Below are 21,769 nucleotides of genomic sequence, written 5' to 3' on the forward strand. Positions count from 1 at the left end.
TCAGCCACTGTTACACTTAACTAGTCTGTAACTTTTCAAGTATATACGCGGTGCTTTACAATCGGAAATTCGTATTTTTTCGGAAATTATTACGTTGCGGACCTAACAAGTTCACGTTAAATGCGTTCGCATTTTAGTGTTCTATCCCCTCCACGTGGTCCGAAGTGGATCCTGCCTCATGACATTTGTCTTCATTTACTTCGAAACCGAAACTGTACGGTATTGACCCAAACCCTTCTACACGAGTTACTGTTGAGTATCCCTCAGCAGGTACATTAAGCTAGTTGAAATCGATTGGACGCAGGGTCTGACCCATCCTTGTAAAATCTATAAGCAACTGTTGCACTGGAGAGATTGGTAAGTAGCAATCTGTTGGAAACTCTAACCTATAGGCCTATCGTCTAGTAGGTACCTTGTTCATTTTGGCTTCGGTAATTAGAAATCTTTCTTCTGACAACTCTAAAAGGTCGTTATTTCTTAGTATGGGTCGTTCTTTGCCTTCTTCAGTTTATAAATAGTCCTCATACAGCAGTAAAGCTTCAAACTTACGTCTTCTACATGTCTCCATTTTGAAATTTTAGCAACTGTTAAGAGGTTTAACACAGGGGTGCTGCTAGGTTAATTTAACACAAGATTTAACAATTGTTAGAGTTAACAATTCTTGATGAGACGACCATTTTGTTAAATTGTGTGTTAAGTCTCCTTAACAGTAGTGTTAACACTTAACATTCGTTGAAGAAACCGGGCCTAACTGCAGTACTTTCATTTTCCATGTAATAATGAACAATTTGTTACCACATAACACTCTTGTTAGTGTTCTTCGCTTTGGGCATTCAAAGTGTATATGATTTGTTACATCTGCATAGATTTTTACATTTTTGGAAAGTACCGATCCAAGATATGTGAATTTATCCACCTCTTTTAGATTTGATCCTTCATCGTTGAAGGACATTTCTTACTTTTGTACAGGATGGATCTACATGACGGACTTCCACTTCCCAACAGCCTGAGTTTCGTCGTGAAGACATGACGGTATCTTTATGGCGTAGTCTTTCTTCCTCATAAACTGTCACATCAGAAATAGGTGACGATGGGGCATATGGAACAGTTAAAAACAATCAACTGAACGTATAAATCTAGCTCTGTTAGTAATGGTATAATTCGCTAAAACGTTATATAGGGATAAAGAGAGAATATTTCAGTTCATTTATGATAAATGCTCGACAGGAAACAAATTGTCATGTCAAACAAGGATTAAAAAAGTTTCCGCTCTGTATATTGAAATTAAAATATACATAAACTGTTTTGTATGTTGCTAATCTCCGTAGTATATTATGACTCATGAAGGTGAATTTGTATAGGTATATATTTTAGATTAGTATCATCATGAAGGAAAAGCATATTGATTTTTGTAGTTCGTTTCAGTTTAGGCTTGATTTATCCTGACAATGTACGAATGTGTGCTGCTGTGAATTAGGATTAAGTTCAAGTTTTATGACGAAGGGAGGAAACATAATGTTCACTTGCTGTTTGAAGTCCGTGCATTTGTGAAAAAGGCGATAGTTTTTCCCGTTGATGAAAAGTATAACTTAGACCTGTACCATATACGCAACTTATTAGTAACTACTAGCAGCCCAGAGATTCTTCGATTCGGCTGAATAGTGATTTACCGAGAAAATGGCCGTGAGGTTAGGGTCGCGTGGCTGTGAGCTTGCATTCGGGAGATAGTGGGTTCGAACTCCAGTGTCGACAGCCCTGAAGATGGTTTTCAGTTGTTTCCCATTTTTCACAGCGGGCGAATGCTGGGGCTGTATCTTAATTAAAGCTACGGCGGCTTCCTTCCCACTCCTAGCCCTTTCCTAGCCCACCGTCGTCATAGAAACTATCTGTGTCGGTGCGATGTAAAGCAAGTTAAAAATTGCAAAAATAGAATAGTGATTTTCCATACTTACAACACAATAAAGGCTATTGGGAGGATTCCGATGGTCTAAATTTCAATGTTTCTTCAAATAATAATAATAATAATAATAATAATAATAATAATAATATCACTTTATTATGGAAGATTCAGTCAAACAAATTGTGATATTTTGTAGACACTTTTACTCATTTCCTTGCTTAAGAAGGACTCATCATGAGAAGCGAATGGCATGAACTTCTTACTCACGATTGAGGGGAAAATCGTAGATGATCCGTAGGAAGACGCTGGGATTTACCTCAGGTATCTGTGCCTTTGGATTAATCACACACATACCGAAATCTTCAGAGCTGCTTTTAAACCTCATTTAGTAATGTATATAAAGACTGTATGTTACGAAAAACACTTGACCGTTTTATTGGACTAATTGAATGTAAGAAGACTCATTCAAGAAAAACCACACACACACACACATATATATTTCTGCTTGTCGTTGAATGACAACACTACACAAATTAGTGGCAATTTGCAAAAGTCACTAGTCCTCATAACAGCGGGTCTCCCGGCTGACTGGTGTTTACCTGGAAAGGGCGATCTTGATTGACAGGTCTCAACTTTCAGTTCGCTTCGCACGCACCATTCAGTCTACACGGCAATTCCCTTTGGTTGCGTTCAGATCTGCGTCCGTTGCCTAACACGACTGCTGAACTCTTGGCTCTTCTCCAGACAAGACCGATAATTTGCACAATCAACTCACATAACTGCTGCACACATTGAACTATTCCACACTAATCACTCGGTATGACCACAACACAACTCAATATCAAACACTAAGCAACGTCAACAACCTGCTCGTGGTGAGCCAGCTGTGATGAAGTTCTAGAATATGCGGGGTACGGTCAGAATACGAACGTTCTAGTTTCGTCTTTCAGACAATTCATGGACGCACCAGACGAGAAGCACAATAGGATAGGCCGCCACATGCCCTCAGGCCAGCTGAGAGATTTCCGGCCCGATCCATTCTGCCCTTCCAGGAAATACCGGAGGCGGTTACGACAGAGCTTGCGATCACTCGAACACGTATTAGTATCTAGCACTGGTGTAGAGAACATGTTTTAAGTGCTCAGAACTAACCTTTTTACACCGAGATTTCCATACGTAATGTATGTAGTCAGAATTGTGGTAAATAAATAATACTTTATCATCGTCAAATGGATCACCAACATAAGAAGAAGAAGAAGAAGAAGAAGAATGAGAAGAAGAAGAAGAAGACTGATGTACACTGCATGTAAAGTAATTTTAAAATATTAAATTCAAGGAACCATAACGAGACATTTAGTATTTAGAACACCGGGAGATAGTGGGTTCGAATCCCACTGTCCGCAGCCCTGATTGTTTTCCGTGGTATCCCATTTTCACGCCAGACAAATGCTGAGGCTGTACCTTAATTAAGGCCACGGTCGCTTCCTTCCCACTCCTAGGCCTTTCCAATCCCATCGTCGCCAAAAGACTTACCTATGTCGGTGCGACGTAAAGCAAATAGCAAAAATAAATTAATTAATTCATATCATTGCTACCCAACCATATCGCCTGCAGATAATGGAGTTGCCGTGGTCAGCAAAACGAAATCCTGAGCCTAATACTTGGGCGTCTATGGCTGAGATTTAATGAATTTTGTCGGGTAAACACCAAATGTGTCACGAGAGATCTTTTACATGCAGACATCGTACGACATGGAGTGTCGAATGGACTTTTTTTTCCGCCCTTCAAAAATCCGACTACCTCTGCCGAGTTTGAACCTGTTATCTTGGGATCCGGAGGCCAACACTCTACCACTGATCCACAGAGGCAGCTATGGTAAAGGTGTATGTCGCAGTTCGCATTTTACCTTATCAGTCAGGTGAATGCTATTGCGTTAATGTGAGAGGGAAGAATATTTTATGTACTGCTTGTACACTCCGCCGAAGTCAGTACTTTTTTTTTTGTGCTTGGAGATGTGGTAACTGATAGCTCATGGGGAATGATTTTGATGCCATCTTTACTTACTTTGTCCTTAAATTCAGTACCGGTAACCTTCTCCCACTGCATGCCCCACTGGCTACTTTGTCATTCAGGGTAACCACCATTAGGTAGAAAAAGAACCGAAGTGGCGATGTAAGGACTTTGAGCAAACAGTCCTTAGAGGATTAGAAGGGACAATGGCATTTGTTGCAGTGGATTTACGAGGCTTACGACAGCCTCACACACAGCTCTGAAAGCGAGCAGTTGTTGAGAAAGAAATAGGTTGGACGAACTCGTGCTGTTGGTGGCGATTTAGAGGTGTGTGAGAATTGACAGACAGACGGTTGAGGGTAGTCGTCATTTGCAGTTTTTGAAGTAATCCGAATTGACTGTGGCCTACAATGAGATGTTCGTAAGACAAACAAAAATTATCCACTTTATGAAATAAACTGCAAACTTCAGGTCATTGAGAATTGTTTGAAGTATTTCAACTGATATATGCATACCTGGGTGTGCTGATAGTAAATGTGAACAATATTTTCCTCCATCTTGTAGCGATTATTCACAAAGTTAGTCCGAAAGTATGGGAAGTAAAAGGTGGAAGCATGTACGTACTTGCAAAACCAAACTGAAATATCTTCATGTCTATTTTTTGGTAGAAAACCATTCTTAAAATGTAATTTTAAAAGTCGTGGTAGTGGCTATCTGACGTGGAATGTCTTATAAATCGATGCGGCTGCGGGGTACCTATGGATGTCGGCGCGGCGATGCAAGGACTTTGCGTATTTCTTTGTAACTCAGAAAGTAGCCATGTGCCATTCGAAAGAGGAAGGTTGGAAAAGTTGAATGGCAATCTTAGAATATGGCCGGCAAATATGGGTGCAATATCACGTGTTGGCGCCAACATAAAATTAGTGCAGTTCGATGTAAAATCGTGCGAGGAGTTGGCGAGTGAGTTCATTTTAAGCGGGTTGGTCGTTCTAATGGATAACATTACGAAACAAACTTACTTCATAAAGACTAAAAACCTGTGGGATGTAAGTTATGAAAAATTAGAAAATATTTTTACATCAGAGGAATTGTCTAAATATTTTTGAAATAAGAAAACGAATGCCTCTGCAAAGAAGTTATAGGATAAACGAGCATCAAATTCTAAATCTAAGAAACCTAGATGTCTTCCACGGAACGTTGGAAACAATTTCGGGAGTGGCAGAAATTCAAAATGACCGCCAAGTCAGCGCCTCCTGCAAATGTGCAAGATATAGAAGCTGACAGCTATGGTGGTGCCACTTCTAACGCTAACGGCGGTTCGAGTAATATGGATTGTGAATAATAATGAAGTGACAGAACTCGATATACGATGAGATCAAAGTTTCGATCTTTACTTCATTTATTAATTTCAACTCATGCACATCCCTGACTCAAAGGGCGACGTTGCACGTAATTAACACCCACGGTTTTTCGTTGTTGTTTTTTTAATTCGCTTTCTCTCAAAGCTCCTTGTGCTACCACTCTTTTTGTAAATAGCCCGTGGCTACAGTGTCCCACAAAGATAGAGTTAAAACTGAGTTCGAAAGGGGAAAACAATGGAGTTTTCAATGTAAAGCAACAATGCAGACTACAAGATCACAATTCTTTGATTATTACGAATAATAATTGTTTCGGGGATTCTGTGGAACGCAGAGGTGAAAGAAGGGGCGGGCATGAATGAGTGGATGTAAAACAGTCAGAATATTAATTTAAAACTTTCAAATTAGAGCTATATGTCTTTCTCCCTTTTTGTATTGGTTTCTTTTCAATTCAGGTACAAAATTTTAGCTCATAAGCTAGGGTAACAATTTTAGAAAATCAGAGCAATCAACAAATAACGACTTAGCAACCTTGATCTTGAATCTCCCTAATAACAATTTTTACCTGACCACTACTGCTCCTTTAAATCAATAGTCAAGAAGACGGATCTCCCAATTTATTTTACATTAACAGGAAGAGCATCAGTGCTCTACCAATTTACACTTTCCTGGCCTATCATAGGCACAACCTACATTTAACAAAATTTAATAGTATTCACTCCCGTGTATGCTCAACAGTCTGATATCAAATGAATGAAACAGAGTTAAACAAGGGTAACAAGTACCCATTCTACATGGCCTTTGCTAAAAATATAACGTTAAATTACTGACCCAAAACATGCACTCCTAGAAATTTCCATTAAAAGCATAAAACCCTATTTAGGCTTATGGCCCGACGTTACAGAGGCTAAGCCTGTACTACGCAGGTGACTAGATGGAGACAAATATTTAAGTTACAGAAATTACAAGGCGGAAAATGTTACAAATTCATAGTAACCTCAAAATCAAGTTGAGAGGGTCCACGAGATTGTACCTCATTCTATATTCTCTGATATCGGTTAAGTTATTTCGGCTTGTTTGAAATTTACATTTTAGAAAATAATGTTACATTATTAAAGACTGGAAACCTTCCCCTCGAGCTAGCTTTGAAAGACCATCATTATTTTACTGGATTTGCCATTACCTTGAGCTGGTGGATCTCCCGAAGATGTATAAGGTGACGCCCGCCTCCGTTACGAACACACACTAGACTGTAGACTGGAGCCATCACATTGACATCATGGCCCACCAGCTCTCGACTCTTATAGCGGAGAGGAAAGTTCCAGAAAACTCTGGGCTAAGGCCCTAACACACCCCCAGTTTTCATTGGATAATGAAATAAACACCAGAAAGTTTTGATTGGCATAAAAAAATGTACAAAATCTTTCGTTGGCCAACATCTTAAGTTGGCGGGGAGAGATAGAAGTGTTGTAAACTTTAGTACACCGGAAACAGAGTATAAACAATTCAGTTTAGGAAACCTTAACATAAAAAATTTATCTTGAATTTTAATAGTTCATCTTCCCCCCAGAGGGCACAACATAAGTTCATAGTAGCGACGTCTGTTGAAAACTGTTCACACTATCTCCGAAATGAGTTTCAGCTATCCTGATCTAGAGGGCCTTCTACAAGGCGCTATTTTTAAATGCACGGGGCAGGTGTACCTCCAGTATAATAATAATAATAATAATAATAATAATAATAATAATAATAATAATAATAATAATAATAGCCTTTGCTGGCAAGCTCTAGTGTTTACAGTGTACTATGTCTTCAGGTGTGGGCTAGAATAAATTTTTTACTTGCATTTACCTGTCTTAGTCTCATCCTTGGCTTTGACAACATGAACGTGTCTGAGGTATGAGCAATGCTAGTAGTGCCATTCCTTCTGCAACCAGTCCTTGCTATGAGTGGTGTGAAAATGTTGCTCATAGGGTCAGTTGGTGTGAGCGTTTCAGTGGGCATGGCAGACTGATAGGTAATAGCAACTTCTGGTTCAGTGAGGAAAGCAACGGAAAACTACCTCTCACTTTCCTAGTACAGTACAGCTCTTCAGGGACGCCTGGGTTGATGGCGGAGCTGTTGAGGTCTAAGCCAGCCTTCGGGCTGAGCACTCAACATACATACTCATGACATCTCTGGACGTGCCTGTAGACCAATTTAGCTTTGGACAATTCAGCGTACCTCCCCAGGCATCGCGTAAGACGCAGTTCTTCTGTATGAAACTTCGTGTGGTGTTTGTCACTTTCAGATTCATGATCAATCTCAGACCTGCCAACTTGAGTGTCTGTCTGTTAGGTCATCAGCCCAGAGGCTGGTTGGATCCTCAAATAGCACCACCAAAGGTTATGCGATTATAAGGAAACCGCAAAAAACCAGTGGCAGCACCAAAATGAGGCGTACTAGGCAAGACGAGGAGTGAGGTAGTTTGCCATTGCTTTCCTCGCTGGGTCAGAAAGTACTATTGCAGCACGACTGACCCTATGAGCAACACCTTTCATGACACTCTGACACACTGGTTGTGCTCTGAAAACTTGAGTGTATATGGCATTAACCATAGGAAAATAAAATTGATCAATGTACTCAACTGGAGAACTAATGATTGTCTGGTTAAGTGGTCAGTCGATATCCAAAGCCGAGGAAGAAAGAAGTCATCCCAAGACTAAACATCTGCCCGGAAAATGCTGAAAAATATATTAGACACGGTGCAGCTTATGGATATCCTAAGAAGAGAGGAAGATATAAGTTTGTACAATCCGTAATCGTCTCTTTGCGATAAAAGAATGGTTAGCTCTAGGTCTGATCCTTAGGATTAAATCTGATTTTCATTTCTGTTATTTACTGAGTGAACCCGTAGCCTTACATTTTCCAGAAGTACAAGTCCGGTTTGTTATTTCATGATAGGGAATCGAGCTCACATCCTTTCGAGTGAATAAAGCGCATCTTCCCTGCTTCAGTTGGACAGTTTCCAGATCAGGTCATATCAAATGTGAGATTTCCTATTTTACTAAGCCTTTCTGAAAAGATCAGTTCACAACGTACGTACGACGTGCCACTGAGTACCCAACGATGGAGGAAATTCAATTGCTGTGGACCTAAATAGAAAGTGTCCCGGAGAGTGGATGCAGAGTGTCACATTCAGGCTCGTCGGTGTTGGAGAGAAGTGTCGTGAAGCCAAGACAGTTACCGTACCTGTACACTTTAATTGGCTCTTTGAAAGCACGCTCGCCGTGAATGAGAGTCTCTTTGGGAACTCGAGATGTTATTGCACAGCTATCATTGACCTAAACAGTTCTTCAGGAATGTATGAAACAATATTCGGGAGTGCGATTTTGTGCGCTTAATAACCTATCTCCTATTTTCTGGAATATTAAAACACGGGCATTATGTTATATTCCTCTCATTCTCTAAAATGAATTGGAATAATGCTAGCGTAGTGAGACGACGTGTGGTTCAGAGACTAGATATGGGGGTTCGAACTCGAAGCTGGGAAGTTTTGGGAAGAATGGAGGAAGGTCAAATAGAGCTTGCATAAACTCGGCAACTATTACCTTCTCTAGTAAAATCAAACGCACGAATTCGGTAACTCCCAAAACCGTTCCCTGAGCAAATTCACGAACTCGGCAACTATTTTTTATTTTTGCTAGTTGTTTTACGTCGCACCGACACAGATAGGTCTTACGGCGACGATGGGACAGGAACGGGCTAGGAGTGGGAAGGAAGCGGCCGTGGCCTTAATTAAGGTACAGCCCCAGCATTTTCCTGGTGTGAAAATGGGAAACCACGGAAAACCATTTTCAGGGCTGCCGATAGTGGGGTTCGAACCTACTATCTCCCGAATACTGGATACTGGCCGCACTTAAGCGACTGCAGCTGTCGAGCTCGGTACTCGGCAACTTAGATTCCAAGATGGCGCGGCTAACTCAACGTCACAGCGTGCTATCCGAGGCTGCCAACTTAGGAACTTAGTTCGCTATCCTCCAGCCCAGTGGTCTTGTCACTTGCCGGACCTAACCAAATATTTCCCGAAAAGGAAAATTTCCTCCGCCAATTCGAATGCCCATCGTTCTTAAGAAAACAAGAAGAGCATTCTGATTTTTTGTCTGTATAGTTCTGATACTCTGTATAGCTTATGAATACATATCATTGATATTTTTATATTTATTCGCTAAATAGTCCCAATAAATACAACTCTAGTTCCAGTATATCTCTAGACAAATGATCTTCCAACTGCGTTGCTCGCGAAATTATCGATACAGTCTGGTGTTTCCGTTATATTACCGCCGGGTTGAGTGGCTCAGTACCGAGTTCGATAGCTGCAGTCGCTTATGTGCGGCCAGTGTCCAGTATTCGGGAGATAGTAGGTTCGAACCCCACTGTCGGCAGCCCTGAAAATGGTTTTCCGTGGTTTCCCATTTTCACACCAGGCAAATGCTGGGTCTGTACCTTAATTAAGGCCACGGCCGCTTCCTTCCCACTCCTATCTGTGTCGGTGCGACGTAAAACAACAAGCAAAAAAAATGAGTGGCTCACACGGTTAAGGCGCTAGCCTTTTGACGCCAACATGGCAGATTCGATCCTGGCTCATTTCGGTGGTACTTGCAGGTGCTCAAATATGTCAGCCTCATGTCGGAAGATTTACTGGCATGTAAAAAGAACTCCTGCGGGACAAAATTCCGACACCTTGGCGTTTCCGAAAACCGTCAATAAGTAGTTAGTGGGATGTTTAATTTTGTTTTTTTGAAATTCCCTTTACGTCGCACCGACACAGCTAGGTCTTGTGGCGACGATGGGATGGGAAAGGCCTAGGAGTAGGAAGGAAGTAGCCGGGGCCTTAATTAAGGTACAGCCCCATCATTTGCCTGGTGTGAAAATGGGGAGCCATGGAAAACCATATTCACCGCTGCAAGCTCACAGCTGCGCGCCCATAACCTAACGGCCAACTCACCTGGTATTAGTAGTACGTAAAAATAACATTATTATTATTATTATTATTATTATTATTATTATTATTATTATCATCATCATCATCATCATCATCGATATATTACCTTTGGTAATGTGTGCATTCCTTCGGTATTGCTTATAATCGGGGGCATACAGTTTAAGCTGATCACTTCATATTTTTTTCACCACAAGCTATACAGGATGAACCGAAATTCGCGCATTCGGGCGTCGCAACGAGACTTCTCACATGCCAGCAATAAAAAAATATCTCTCACAAAAGTTTCTCCTGCGAGTATATCCGGCAGAAAAAGGACGTTGAAGAATGACAATCTGGCAACACTGTAACTACAACATGTAGGGTAAGTACCTCTGTCAGCACTTATAAGTCGCTCTGTACAGTTGGTGCAGTGGATAGAGTTTTGGGTTAGCATGCAGGAGGTCGAGGGGTCGATCCTGGGTTGAGGCGTATGTTTTTTATTTCGTAAATGTAGACTAATGTCCGCCTCTGTGGTGTAGTGGTTAGCGTGATTAGCTGCCACCCCCGGAGGCCCGGGTTCGATTCCCGGCTCTGCCACGAAATTTGAAAAGTGGTACGAGGGCTGGAACGGGGTCCACTCAGCCTCGGGAGGTCAACTGAGTAGAGGTGGGTTCGATTCCCACCTCAGCCATCCTGGAAGTGGTTTTCCGTGGTTTCCCACTTCTCCTCCAGGCGAATGCCGGGATGGTACCTAACTTAAGGCCACGGCCGCTTCCTTCCCTCTTCCTTGCCTATCCCTTCCAATCTTTCCATCCCTCCTCAAGGCCCCTGTTCAGCATAGCAGGTGAGGCCGCCTGGGCGAGGTACTGGTCATACTCCCCAGTTGTATCCCCGACCAAGAGTCTGAAGCTCCAGGACACTGCCCTTGAGGCGGTAGAGGTGGGATCCCTCGCTAAGTCCGAGGGAAAAACCGAACCTGGAGGGTAAACAGATGATGATGATGAAATGTAGACTAATCATTAATAGCATATTTACAACTGACTGAGTAACTCAAATCCACTACTAGGAGTACATGATTTGTTTAATACAAGTCTTCTTTGCATCATTCAGTATTTCTCTAGGCTCAAAATTCATAATAACTGCTTACTACCTAAAAAACCATGTTCCATCCAGATAGAAGACTTAGCCTAGTACAGTATCCCCATTTCTGCTGCTGTCTGCTTTCTCAGTAATATGTCTTCATTTTTGTAACCGAACTTTAAAAAATACAGTTCCCCACACTGTTATCAAGGCTCCATGGTAATTCTCTGTCTCTTGAACGTGTTACATTTCCAGACACACAGTCTTATTTGATTAGGTTGGCAGTTTGTACAGGTTTAATGGATTCCAAATTTCATAGAATAGCCACTTATTGTTTAAGATTTTATTCTCAGAACAATAAAATTGATCATTTTCTGTTCACAATAAGCAGTCAGATTCCTGAAATATGTTTGCCTCCTTCGGATTTAAGACCTGACTTTTTCATGTGACAGTTGTCTAGAAGTAAATATTCTTGTTTGTCTCACTGTGAACGTCATTTGAAATATTTTTTTGATCTGAAGCTTTCATTATTAGCAGTAGTTTTAACCTCGTAACCTTATATTTCACCTCTGATTTGAGAATGTTGTTATTTATTTATTTATTTATTTATCTATTTATTTATTTATTTATTTATTTTATTTATTTATTTATTTATTTATTCGCTATTTCTATTTTCAACTATAACTTACGCTGTTTTCATACGATACTTGATTTGAATAGAATAGTGCTTAATTTTCCTCCAGCCACCGGGATGAGTTTCAAATTGTTTTATCCACCTTGGTTGGCTCGCCAGGTCGTAATTACAAAGTCCGCCGTAATATTTGTGAGATGTGTCAAACTGTCGAAGTTGCGACACGCAAAGCCGGCCTTTGAGTGACAGCTGATTTAATTGTCTGTCAGGCGAGCCTAGCGGATCATGGCGACACTTTACCCTCCTGGAGCTGGCAGGGAATTTTCCGGCCGTTTCCAGAGATCAGCTCAGCGATCTATGATCCGTAGCGCTGCGGACAGTTCGTTTCAATTTTGCGGCAGGCGCACAGTTCGACAGAATGATTATCGCTAGGTGGACTCGGTGAAATACATTCACACGTACACATTCGCAGACCAAAACCATTGTAAAGGAGAATAAAATATCGATTCCCCTCCCACAGGAGCACTATGACATTTGCTTGATTGGTAAAGCCTTCTACCGAACGGTGGTATTTTAGACTACCACTCCTTTCGTATGAAAAATATTCCGATACGGGAAATATTTTAAATCAGAAATGTAGAGTGCATAGAGGAAGTTCTATACAGCATATTCAGAATTTTTTCGAAGGCGAAGGTGGAGTGAATGGGAGACAAAAATTACCAGTGATATTCGTAATAGCTCAAATGGTTTTTACAAGTTCAGCAGAGTAGAGAATTGGGTTTCATGCTAAACAAACTCTCCTTCAAAGTTAAAATGCTCGTAAATACACTGCAGAAACGAACAGCTCTTACAAAGTCATGTACGCGAGTGTGGAACATACGTATATTTTGTAATAATAATAATAATAATAATAATAATAATAATAATAATAATAATAATAATACTTGAATAAATAAAGATATTCAGATTTTTCTGACAATATTGCACTGTTTGGTGACACAAAGGCATACTTACAAGAAATGACTCCAGCTTACTTACTGAAGCCGGCTAAATCAATCTATGTGTTAGTACTGAAAAAGCAAGGTTCATGTAAATTAATCGAACAGAGGATATGAGTCCCTTAACAGTCCGTGACCAGGCCATAAAAAAGGTTAATAATATTACCATCGATGGAGGCATGGAGAAAGACACCAATGGGGCTCGCTTAAGTGCGGCCAGTATCCAGTATTCGGGAGATAGTAGGTTCGAACCCCACTGTCGGCAGCCCTGAAAATGGTTTTCCGTGGTTTCCCATTTTCACACCAGGGGCTGTACCTTAATTAAGGCCACGGCCGCTTCCTTCCCACTCCTAGCCCTTTCCTGTCCCATCGTCGCCATAAGACCTATCTGTGTCGGTGCGACGTAAAGCAACTAGCAAAAAAAAAAAAAAAAAAAAAAAAAAAAAGAGGCAATGGAGCCCGTACACTACCGGGTGCGCAGAAGAGATAGTTATCACAAATGGAAACAAGCGGCCATGCTGCAGGTGCAGAGGAGAAGAAGCTAATTCGTTGAGGAATTCAAAATTAAATATTGGCTAAAGAAAAGAAGCGTCGACCGTAGCTTTTAAGACAATCTGAAGTACCTGTATAAAACTATGATCTGTATGCTGCAAGTATAGTGAAATTTAAGACTTGTTGAAGTAACTGACTGAAACTGTTTTAATTGTAGTACGTGCCGACTGTACAAATGTTGATTATTGCAACATGCTGAAATATATACAGGTCATTGAAAAGGAATACCCATATTTTCAAAAATTGCTGCTTCAAGTTGATGCACAAACCGAACTGGGCTAATTAATAATCAGTTGGTGACCCTAGTATTAGCGTGATTAGCTGCCACCCCCAGAGGTCTGGGTTCGATTTCCGGCTCTTCCACGAAATTTGAAAAGTGGTACGAGGGCTGGAACGGGGTCCACTCAGCCTCGGGAGGTCAACTGAGTAGAGGTGGGTTCGATTCCCACCTCAGCCGTCCTCGAAGTGGTTTTCCGTGGTTTCCCACTTCTCCTCCAGGCGAATGCCGGGATGGTACCTAACTTAAGGCCACGGCCGCTTCCTTCCCTCTTCCTTGCCTATCCCACCTGATCTTCCCATCCCTCCACAAGGCCCCTGTTCAGCATAGCAGGTGAGGCCGCCTGGGCGAAGTACTGGTCATTCTCCCCAGTTGTATTCCCCGACCAAGAGTCTGAAGCTCCAGGACACTGCCCTTGAGGCGGTAGAGGTGGGATCCCTCGCTGAGTCCGAGGGAAAAACCGAACCTGGAGGGTAAACAGATGATGATGAAGATGATGATGATGATGACCCTAGTATATTGGGACGAAGTCTAGGGAGGACAATTCATTACGGATAAGTAATAGTTAGCACCCACCTCAACCAAGAGATTTGGCTTTGTCTAATTGTAATAAGAACTCATATACAATAAGCCTATTACTGAATTTTTTCTACCTTGCTTACATGAACAGGAAAATTAAACAGTGGTAGCACTGCACCTTTCTGGGTTTTAATAGGAATCTGAAAAATAAATTCGAATTCCCATTCTCTTAATGTGCCTGCAAGGACTTACTTTCTTTCACGTAGGTGCCAATTGAAACAGAAAACAGTGGTGAAGCTTCCTATTCTTTTTCGAAGTACGATGTGTAACTATATTGTTACTTACTTGTAAAACTAACTCCCAGATTCTTCTAAAACGATTGGTACAGTTACAAGCAGCAAATAATTCATATAAACACTCAGAGCACGTGTATTTGCTTTACTTCTGCCCACAACATGGTGAATACGCGAGGTGTTCAATTATTTGCTGAATACTAGAGCCACTTTTAGGTTTGGGTAATATTATGAAAAGGTCTTTGAGCTAAGAGAATTGGTGCTAGTTGAATTTCAGCGCATGCTGATCGGTTTTAATAAAAGACATCCATAATTGCCATCTGCAGTATTTGTCCGTAAAGCATAGAAATTAACAACTTCAATGGTTAAAACAACTACATATTTTTCAGTAACGTTGCCTTTAGAAAATTCTTGGTATCTTGCGTCGTGGTCATGTCACTTATGAAGAGAATGTTTCTAAGATCGGATTCGCCGCGTCTGTCAGCTACTGTGACGGCGTCAAATGGAGCTCGCTGACCACATCCTCCGCATGCCCGAATACAGTCAGCCGAAGTGGACATCTCATGGAGGGAACAGTGAACAACATCGATTCCAAAAAATTTGGTCAAACATTCAGAGAAGCTCTCAAAACAGTGAACATTTCATGAGATGATACTGAAAGTGTTTTGGGCTATGGTCCTGGTTGTGTACGACCGACACCGCTGGAAAATACTTCCTCTCCAACGTGACTTGCTTAGAGCAATATGATGATGATGATGATGATGATGATGATGATGATGATGGAGTAGGCCTACTTGCCCGTGCCGCGGCTCCAACGGACTGTTATTTTGTTCTAGTCAAGACGTTTTAAATTCTATGGCCCCTTCTATTTCCCGAGATGAGTGTCTGGGAGCAGTTTTAATCCATTCGCTGTTAGACCTCTCACGCTCTTCAACCTATTTATCTGTTATGTACCTTTCCTTGTTAGCTTCTGCTCCGAAGTAATATCTACGCTGTGAAACTTAAGTAGCTTGTTATTTTCTTTTCACGTGGTATTGAATATCTGTGTTGTATGTCCGGCACTCCCTTTCTCGCTCCGCCGGCCAGCTGCACGCGCGCCTGTGTATCATTCTGCTAGCTTCGACGCGCAGCCCTCAGTGCGCGTGCCTGACCATCGAGTGTACTATAAATAGCAGCTCCCTGCCTGCTCACTCGCCCACTCGCCCCGGTGTCCAGCTCCAGAATACACCCTACGTCGAGCACGGAGGCTACTCCTCTTGAAAATGTGCTTCGACCAGGTGGACTGAATTTCTGGCAGTACGAGGTTTCACCTCTGGTCACCGCTCCCTTACCTGTTTCCGCTGCCTATGTTCCGTAATTCTTTTACAAGCCATTTTCATTCCCTAATTTACGCAAGCTCCCTTAGTTTCGCTAGGTGGAATTTCTTCAATCAATTGAACTTGCTTTTTAGGAATTCAGGCACTTCAACAAACAAGGACTCTCAAAGACATTTATGTTAGTGTGCCAGATAGTTCTCGACTATCAACGTGTCAATTTACAAAGACTATCTTTTCAAGATAGAAGTGTATATAAAGACTGTAAACTTGTACATATTGTATAAAGACAGACTTTTCTCAAGATTCAATATTCCTTTTTGCTTCAAAATAAATTTCAGTTATTTGTGTAAATATCATAAAGTGAAGCAAAATAAAGTTGTGATTTGTAAACTTCAACCTTGGTTACAACAATCTGTTTTTCTGGAACTGCTACAGAAAACTTGACATTCGAAGACGTAAGATAATCTGGCAGTCTCGCGAGAAGAAAGAAGTATAAGTGGTAATCTGAGGAGAAGACGCTTCACAGGTACATGTGACCTTAAATCGTTTGTTCAATATTATCTTCTTGCACTGCCAAGTTGGAAGGTGAGTTATTCATAGAGATATACAAAGATTTTTTTTTTCAAATTAATTGTGGTTGTTTGTTGAAGAAGGAAGATGCCACGCAAAAGTACAAGTACTACTACTACTACTACTACTACTACTACTACTACTACTACTACTCTGATATTGCTTTTGAAAGAAATATTTTAAATAGAAAGAAAAGCGATAATGTACACTGCCGGGGAAGAAAGTAGAACACCCTTTGAGAGGTTTCCAATTCACTCAAAATTTATTGTAGAAACAATACATATTGAATACATTTCCGAGGTACCGTGCCAGGTATGGACCAATGCTGAAACACGCATATTAGTACGCGGTGTAGCCTCCACAGGTGGCAATGCAGGGACTGACTCTGGCATGGAGTCGATCCTACAGGTGCGAATACTGTCTTGAGATGATAATAATAATAATAATAATAATGTATGTTGGGTATTCAGCCCGAAGGCTGGTTGGATCCTCAACAGGTCCACCATTAGCTGTAATAGATGGCCTAGGTGTCACTGAAGAGGCGTACTAGGGAAATGAGGTATGAGGTAGTTTCCCGTTGCTTTCCTCACTGAGCCCAAAGTTGCTATTACATATCAGTTTGCCAAGCCCACTGAAATGCGTGCACCAACCAACCATTCACACCGTTCATAGCAGGGACTGACTGCATAAGGAATGGCATTACTAGCATCACTCATGCCTCAGTCACTTTCATACTGTCAAAGCCAAGGATAAGACTCAGACAAGTCAGTGAAAGTAACAAATTAATTCTAGCCCATAGCAGAATACATGGTGCACTGTAAACACTACATCTTGCCAGCAAAGGCACATAATAATAATAATAATAATAATAATAATAATAATAATAATAATAATAGTTTTACGTCCCACTGAATACTGTACGATTTTTCGGAGATCCCGAGGTGCCCGAATTGAATCCCGCAGGAGTTATTTACATGCTGGTAAATCTACCGACAAGAAGCTGACGTATTTGAGCACCTTCAAATACCATCGGACTGAGCCAGGATCGAACCTGCCAAGTTGGGGTCAACGCAGACAAATGAAAGAAACCACACTGTAAGCTCTGCATCTCACCCAGGGATGAATTAAATGTGTATAGCCTACTCTTTACAATTATCATCATCATCATCATCATCCAGAACGAAAGCCTGATTACTTTGACAAAGATAATGTGAACGTGACTCAACTGACTTTAATATCAGCGAATCAAAGAATTCTACACAGTTAATTCATTCATTAGTTTACCCCGTTTAGGACTAAATATATGGCCATCAGGTATAAATAAATACTTTAATTCAAGAGTTTCATAGGAAGAGCGATTACGCTTTATTGTAGACTGCAGTGCCATTTAGCTCGCACCTCGCTTCTTGGAATACCCTTCCCCCACCCCACATAGCCTAGCACTTCCTTTAATTATGGGCTCTTACATTAATTAACAAGTAAGTACATTGTTACGGCTCATAGTTAAATTACTATGCAATCCATTACTTTTAATTACAACACAATGACTCTGTTATTCATGTATGCTACTTTGTCATCCGGAAAAGTTTTAATAAATTGTAATAAGTGTTCTTTCTGTTAACTTATACCTACGCTACAATTACAAATAGCATGCTGCGGAGAACAGTATTACAAATTCTATATCTCTACTTACTACTTCTCTTTAGATTGTTATTCACTGAACAGGTTGGCTGAATATTGTTTTCCACTGTTTCCAATTTTCAGTCCAGGCGAATACCGAGCAAGAAAGCAAAACAATATACGTACAGGTCTTGAAGGCCCTCGGAGGAGTGGAAGGTAATGGCTTCCTTTATTCGCAACCTTGGCACGAAATAGGATAAACTGATAAATACTTCTTTAATTTGGGACACCAGTTCATATACTCATTTGATGCAACTCCCCATGCATCCCTATTGTGTGCTGACCTTTTCATGCCTACGTTACTGCTGCAGTATATCAAACATCTTGTCTATTCTGTTTGCCATATTCATGCCTTGTTCTACCCGTACCGTTCTTACCGCCTACCCTTCCCTCAAAAACTAACTGAACAAGTCCTGGTTGTCTTAAAATGTGTCCCATCATTCTATCTCTTCTCTACAAATTTCGCCAATTTCCTGTCACTAGTTCGATTCAGTATAGGCTATCATCATTCGTGATTCGTTCTTCCTATCTCACCTTCAGCATTCTTCTGTAACACAACATTTCTAAAGCTTCCATTCTCTCCCTTTTTGTTCTAGTCAATATCCCATGTATCACTTCCATAGAATGCCACACTCCAGAAGAACGCCTTCGAAAACATCTTTCTAATTCCTGTGTCAATGTTTGAAGTGAGCAAATGTCTTTCATTAAGAAAGGCGTTCTTCGTTTGTGCTAGATTACATTTTATGTCCTCCTTACTTCTGCTATCTTTAGTTGTTCTACTACCCAAGTAACAATGTCCATTTACTTCCTTTAATACCTCATTTCCTAATCATATTTTCTGCATCACCTGATTTCATTCAATTGCACTTCATTACTTTTGTTTTGGATTTATTTTCATCTTGTAGTCCTTATACAAGACTGGTTCATACCATTCAGCAATTGAAGACTCCCCGGAATAAGGATATAACCAACAGTGTTTTGAAACGTGAGATTTTAGTGGAAATTAGGCGGTATTTTTTTTTTTGCTAGTGGCTTTATGTCGCACCGACACAGATAGGTCTTATGGCGACAATGGGATAGGAAAGGCCTAGAAGTGGGAAGGAAGCGGCCGTGGCCTGAATTATGGTACAGTCCCAGCATTTCCTGGTGTGAAAGTGGGAAACCACGGAAAACCATCTTCAGGGATGCCGACAGTAGGATTCGAACCCACTATCTCCTGGATGCAAGCTCACAACCGCGCGCCCCTAACCGCACGGCCAACTCGCCTGGTGAAATGAGGTGTATCATCATGCTTATATGATGTGGTGTCATCTTATGTCTTACATTTGAACTTCAAGCTGATTTACAGCCAGCTGTACTTTGTCCTCCCTGCTGTAAGGATGCAACATCAGTCAAGATGGTGGACAGTGCTTGCGTTGTGTAATCGTTGGTGTAGTAGGTCACTTAAATAAAGGCTATAGGCTCCGTGCGCACGTGTATAGACCCGTGTTTGCTTTGTTTATTTTGTGCTGTTGAGACTAAGCTTTTCAACATTTAAATTGTTTCTCCTTGTGCTTTCGATTGTTAAGTTTCTGCTCCTCTCTTAGTCACAATGTAGTATGGTCCATCTGCTGTGTCCCAGGGCCTTCTGCCCCATTAGCTTTTATTGATGTTATTTCACGGGGTTCCTTGAGTGTACAAGACTTATTAGCCTCATTCGTGGTAAAACGATCTTCCCAATTGTTCGGTTATACTATACAAGGAGATATAGAACTCTCGAACTTCGTTATAAATGGCTGGACGAGCCTAGACTACACACCATTTCCACTAAGTACACTTATTATTATTATTATTATTATTATTATTATTATTATTATTATTATTATGATTATTATTATTATTATTATTATTATTATTATTATTATTATTATTATTATAACAAAAATGCCGGGCTGAGTAGTTCAGGAGATAGAGCGATGGCCTTCTGAATTGAAGTTGGCAGGTTCGATCCCAAATCAGACCGGTAGCATTTGAAAGTGCTCAAATACGTCAGTCTGTTTTTGGTAGATTTACAAGCTCTTTAATGAAGTCTTGTGGAACCTCGGCGTCTCCGAAAGCCGTAGAAGTATTTACCAAACCAAACCCCGTGGCACAATAGCCCTGAAAGGCCATGGCCTACCAAACGACCGCTGCTGAGCTCGAAGGCCTGCAGATTATGAGGTGTCGTGTGTGGCCAGCACGACGAATCCTCTCGGCCGTTATTCTTGGCTTTCTAGAGTTGGGCCGCCGTATTACTGTCAGATAGCTCCTCAATTGTAATCTGGTAGGCTGAGTGGATCTCGATCAAGCCCTCAGGGCCAGGTAAAAGTCCCTGGCCTGGCTGGAAATCGAACCTAGGGCCTCCTGGTTAGACGCAATCACACTACCCTTACACCGCGCGCCCGGCTCGTGAAAGTATTTAGCGAGTCATAATACGAATAATAAAGTAAAAAACGTAAACTCATGTCCTCACCCTGAGGTGGTGCAGCTCTTTTTCAGGCACACCCCCAATGGAGCTGAACGGCATGTACCTTTCGAAACATACAAGCCTTCCTGCCATTCTTAAATTTCTGGCAGTGCCGGGAATCGAACCCGGGCCACGAGGACGGCAGCTAATAACACTAACCGTTACGCTACGGAGGTGGACATTAAACGAATAATAATAATAATAATTCAATATAGCAATCCAGTAGTGACATTCATCTTTGTAAAACTCATTATAGAAAATGAAGGGAATATTTCCTAACTTGCAATTGCATACATTTGTAAAATGACGTTGTTTATAATTTTTAATGTTCTCAATTCGTGTTCTTAATTATGTAAGAAAATGTACGCCGAGTCAGTCAGAATCCCTGTGCGGGTCAGTAATCTGTGACCTACGTCTGCAAGATGGGTTTGATCCTCATCGTCTGCATTCCTTGAAGATGTTTTACTGTTGTTTCTCATTTCGACATCGAACAAATATCGGGGCTGTGTCTTAATTAATGGCACGGCTACGTTCATAATCCTTAGCCTCTCCTATCCCACTGCCGAAAATCTATCTGTGATGAACAGCTACAGTAGTGGCATTGTAATGAAATATGAAGCTTCTGTATTGTAGTGAGGTCCTGGTAATAATACTTTCCTGTGGCTATTTCTAGCCAAGTGCAGTCCTTGTAAGGCAGACCCTCCGATGAGGGTGGGCGGCATCTGCCATGTGTAGGTAACTGCGTGTTATTGTGCTGGAGGATAGTGATGTGTGTGGTGTGTGAGTTGCAGGGATGTTGGGGACAGCACAAACACCCAGCCCCCGAGCCATTGGAATTAACCAATGAAGGTTAAAATCCCCAACCCGGCCGGGAATAGAACCCGGGACTCTCTGAACCGAAGGCCAGTACCCAGACCATTCATCCAACGAGTTTGACGAGATCCTGGTAAAAGTGCAAAGTTTAAAGGGCGAACGTCCTCTGTGACTGTTCATTGCCCTTTAAATTAGTTCGTAATTTCTTTCAGTTATCTCCTTAGCACTTTGTTATTCTGCTGAATACAATTTAGGGTTGGTACTTAAGAGTTCGATCGGCTCGTTTAATGAGGTCTTCTCACTCGCTGCCGTTGAGGCTCGTAT

The sequence above is a fragment of the Anabrus simplex genome, chromosome 1 (assembly GCF_040414725.1).
Source record: "Anabrus simplex isolate iqAnaSimp1 chromosome 1, ASM4041472v1, whole genome shotgun sequence".
Taxonomy (NCBI): Eukaryota; Metazoa; Arthropoda; class Insecta; order Orthoptera; family Tettigoniidae; genus Anabrus; species Anabrus simplex.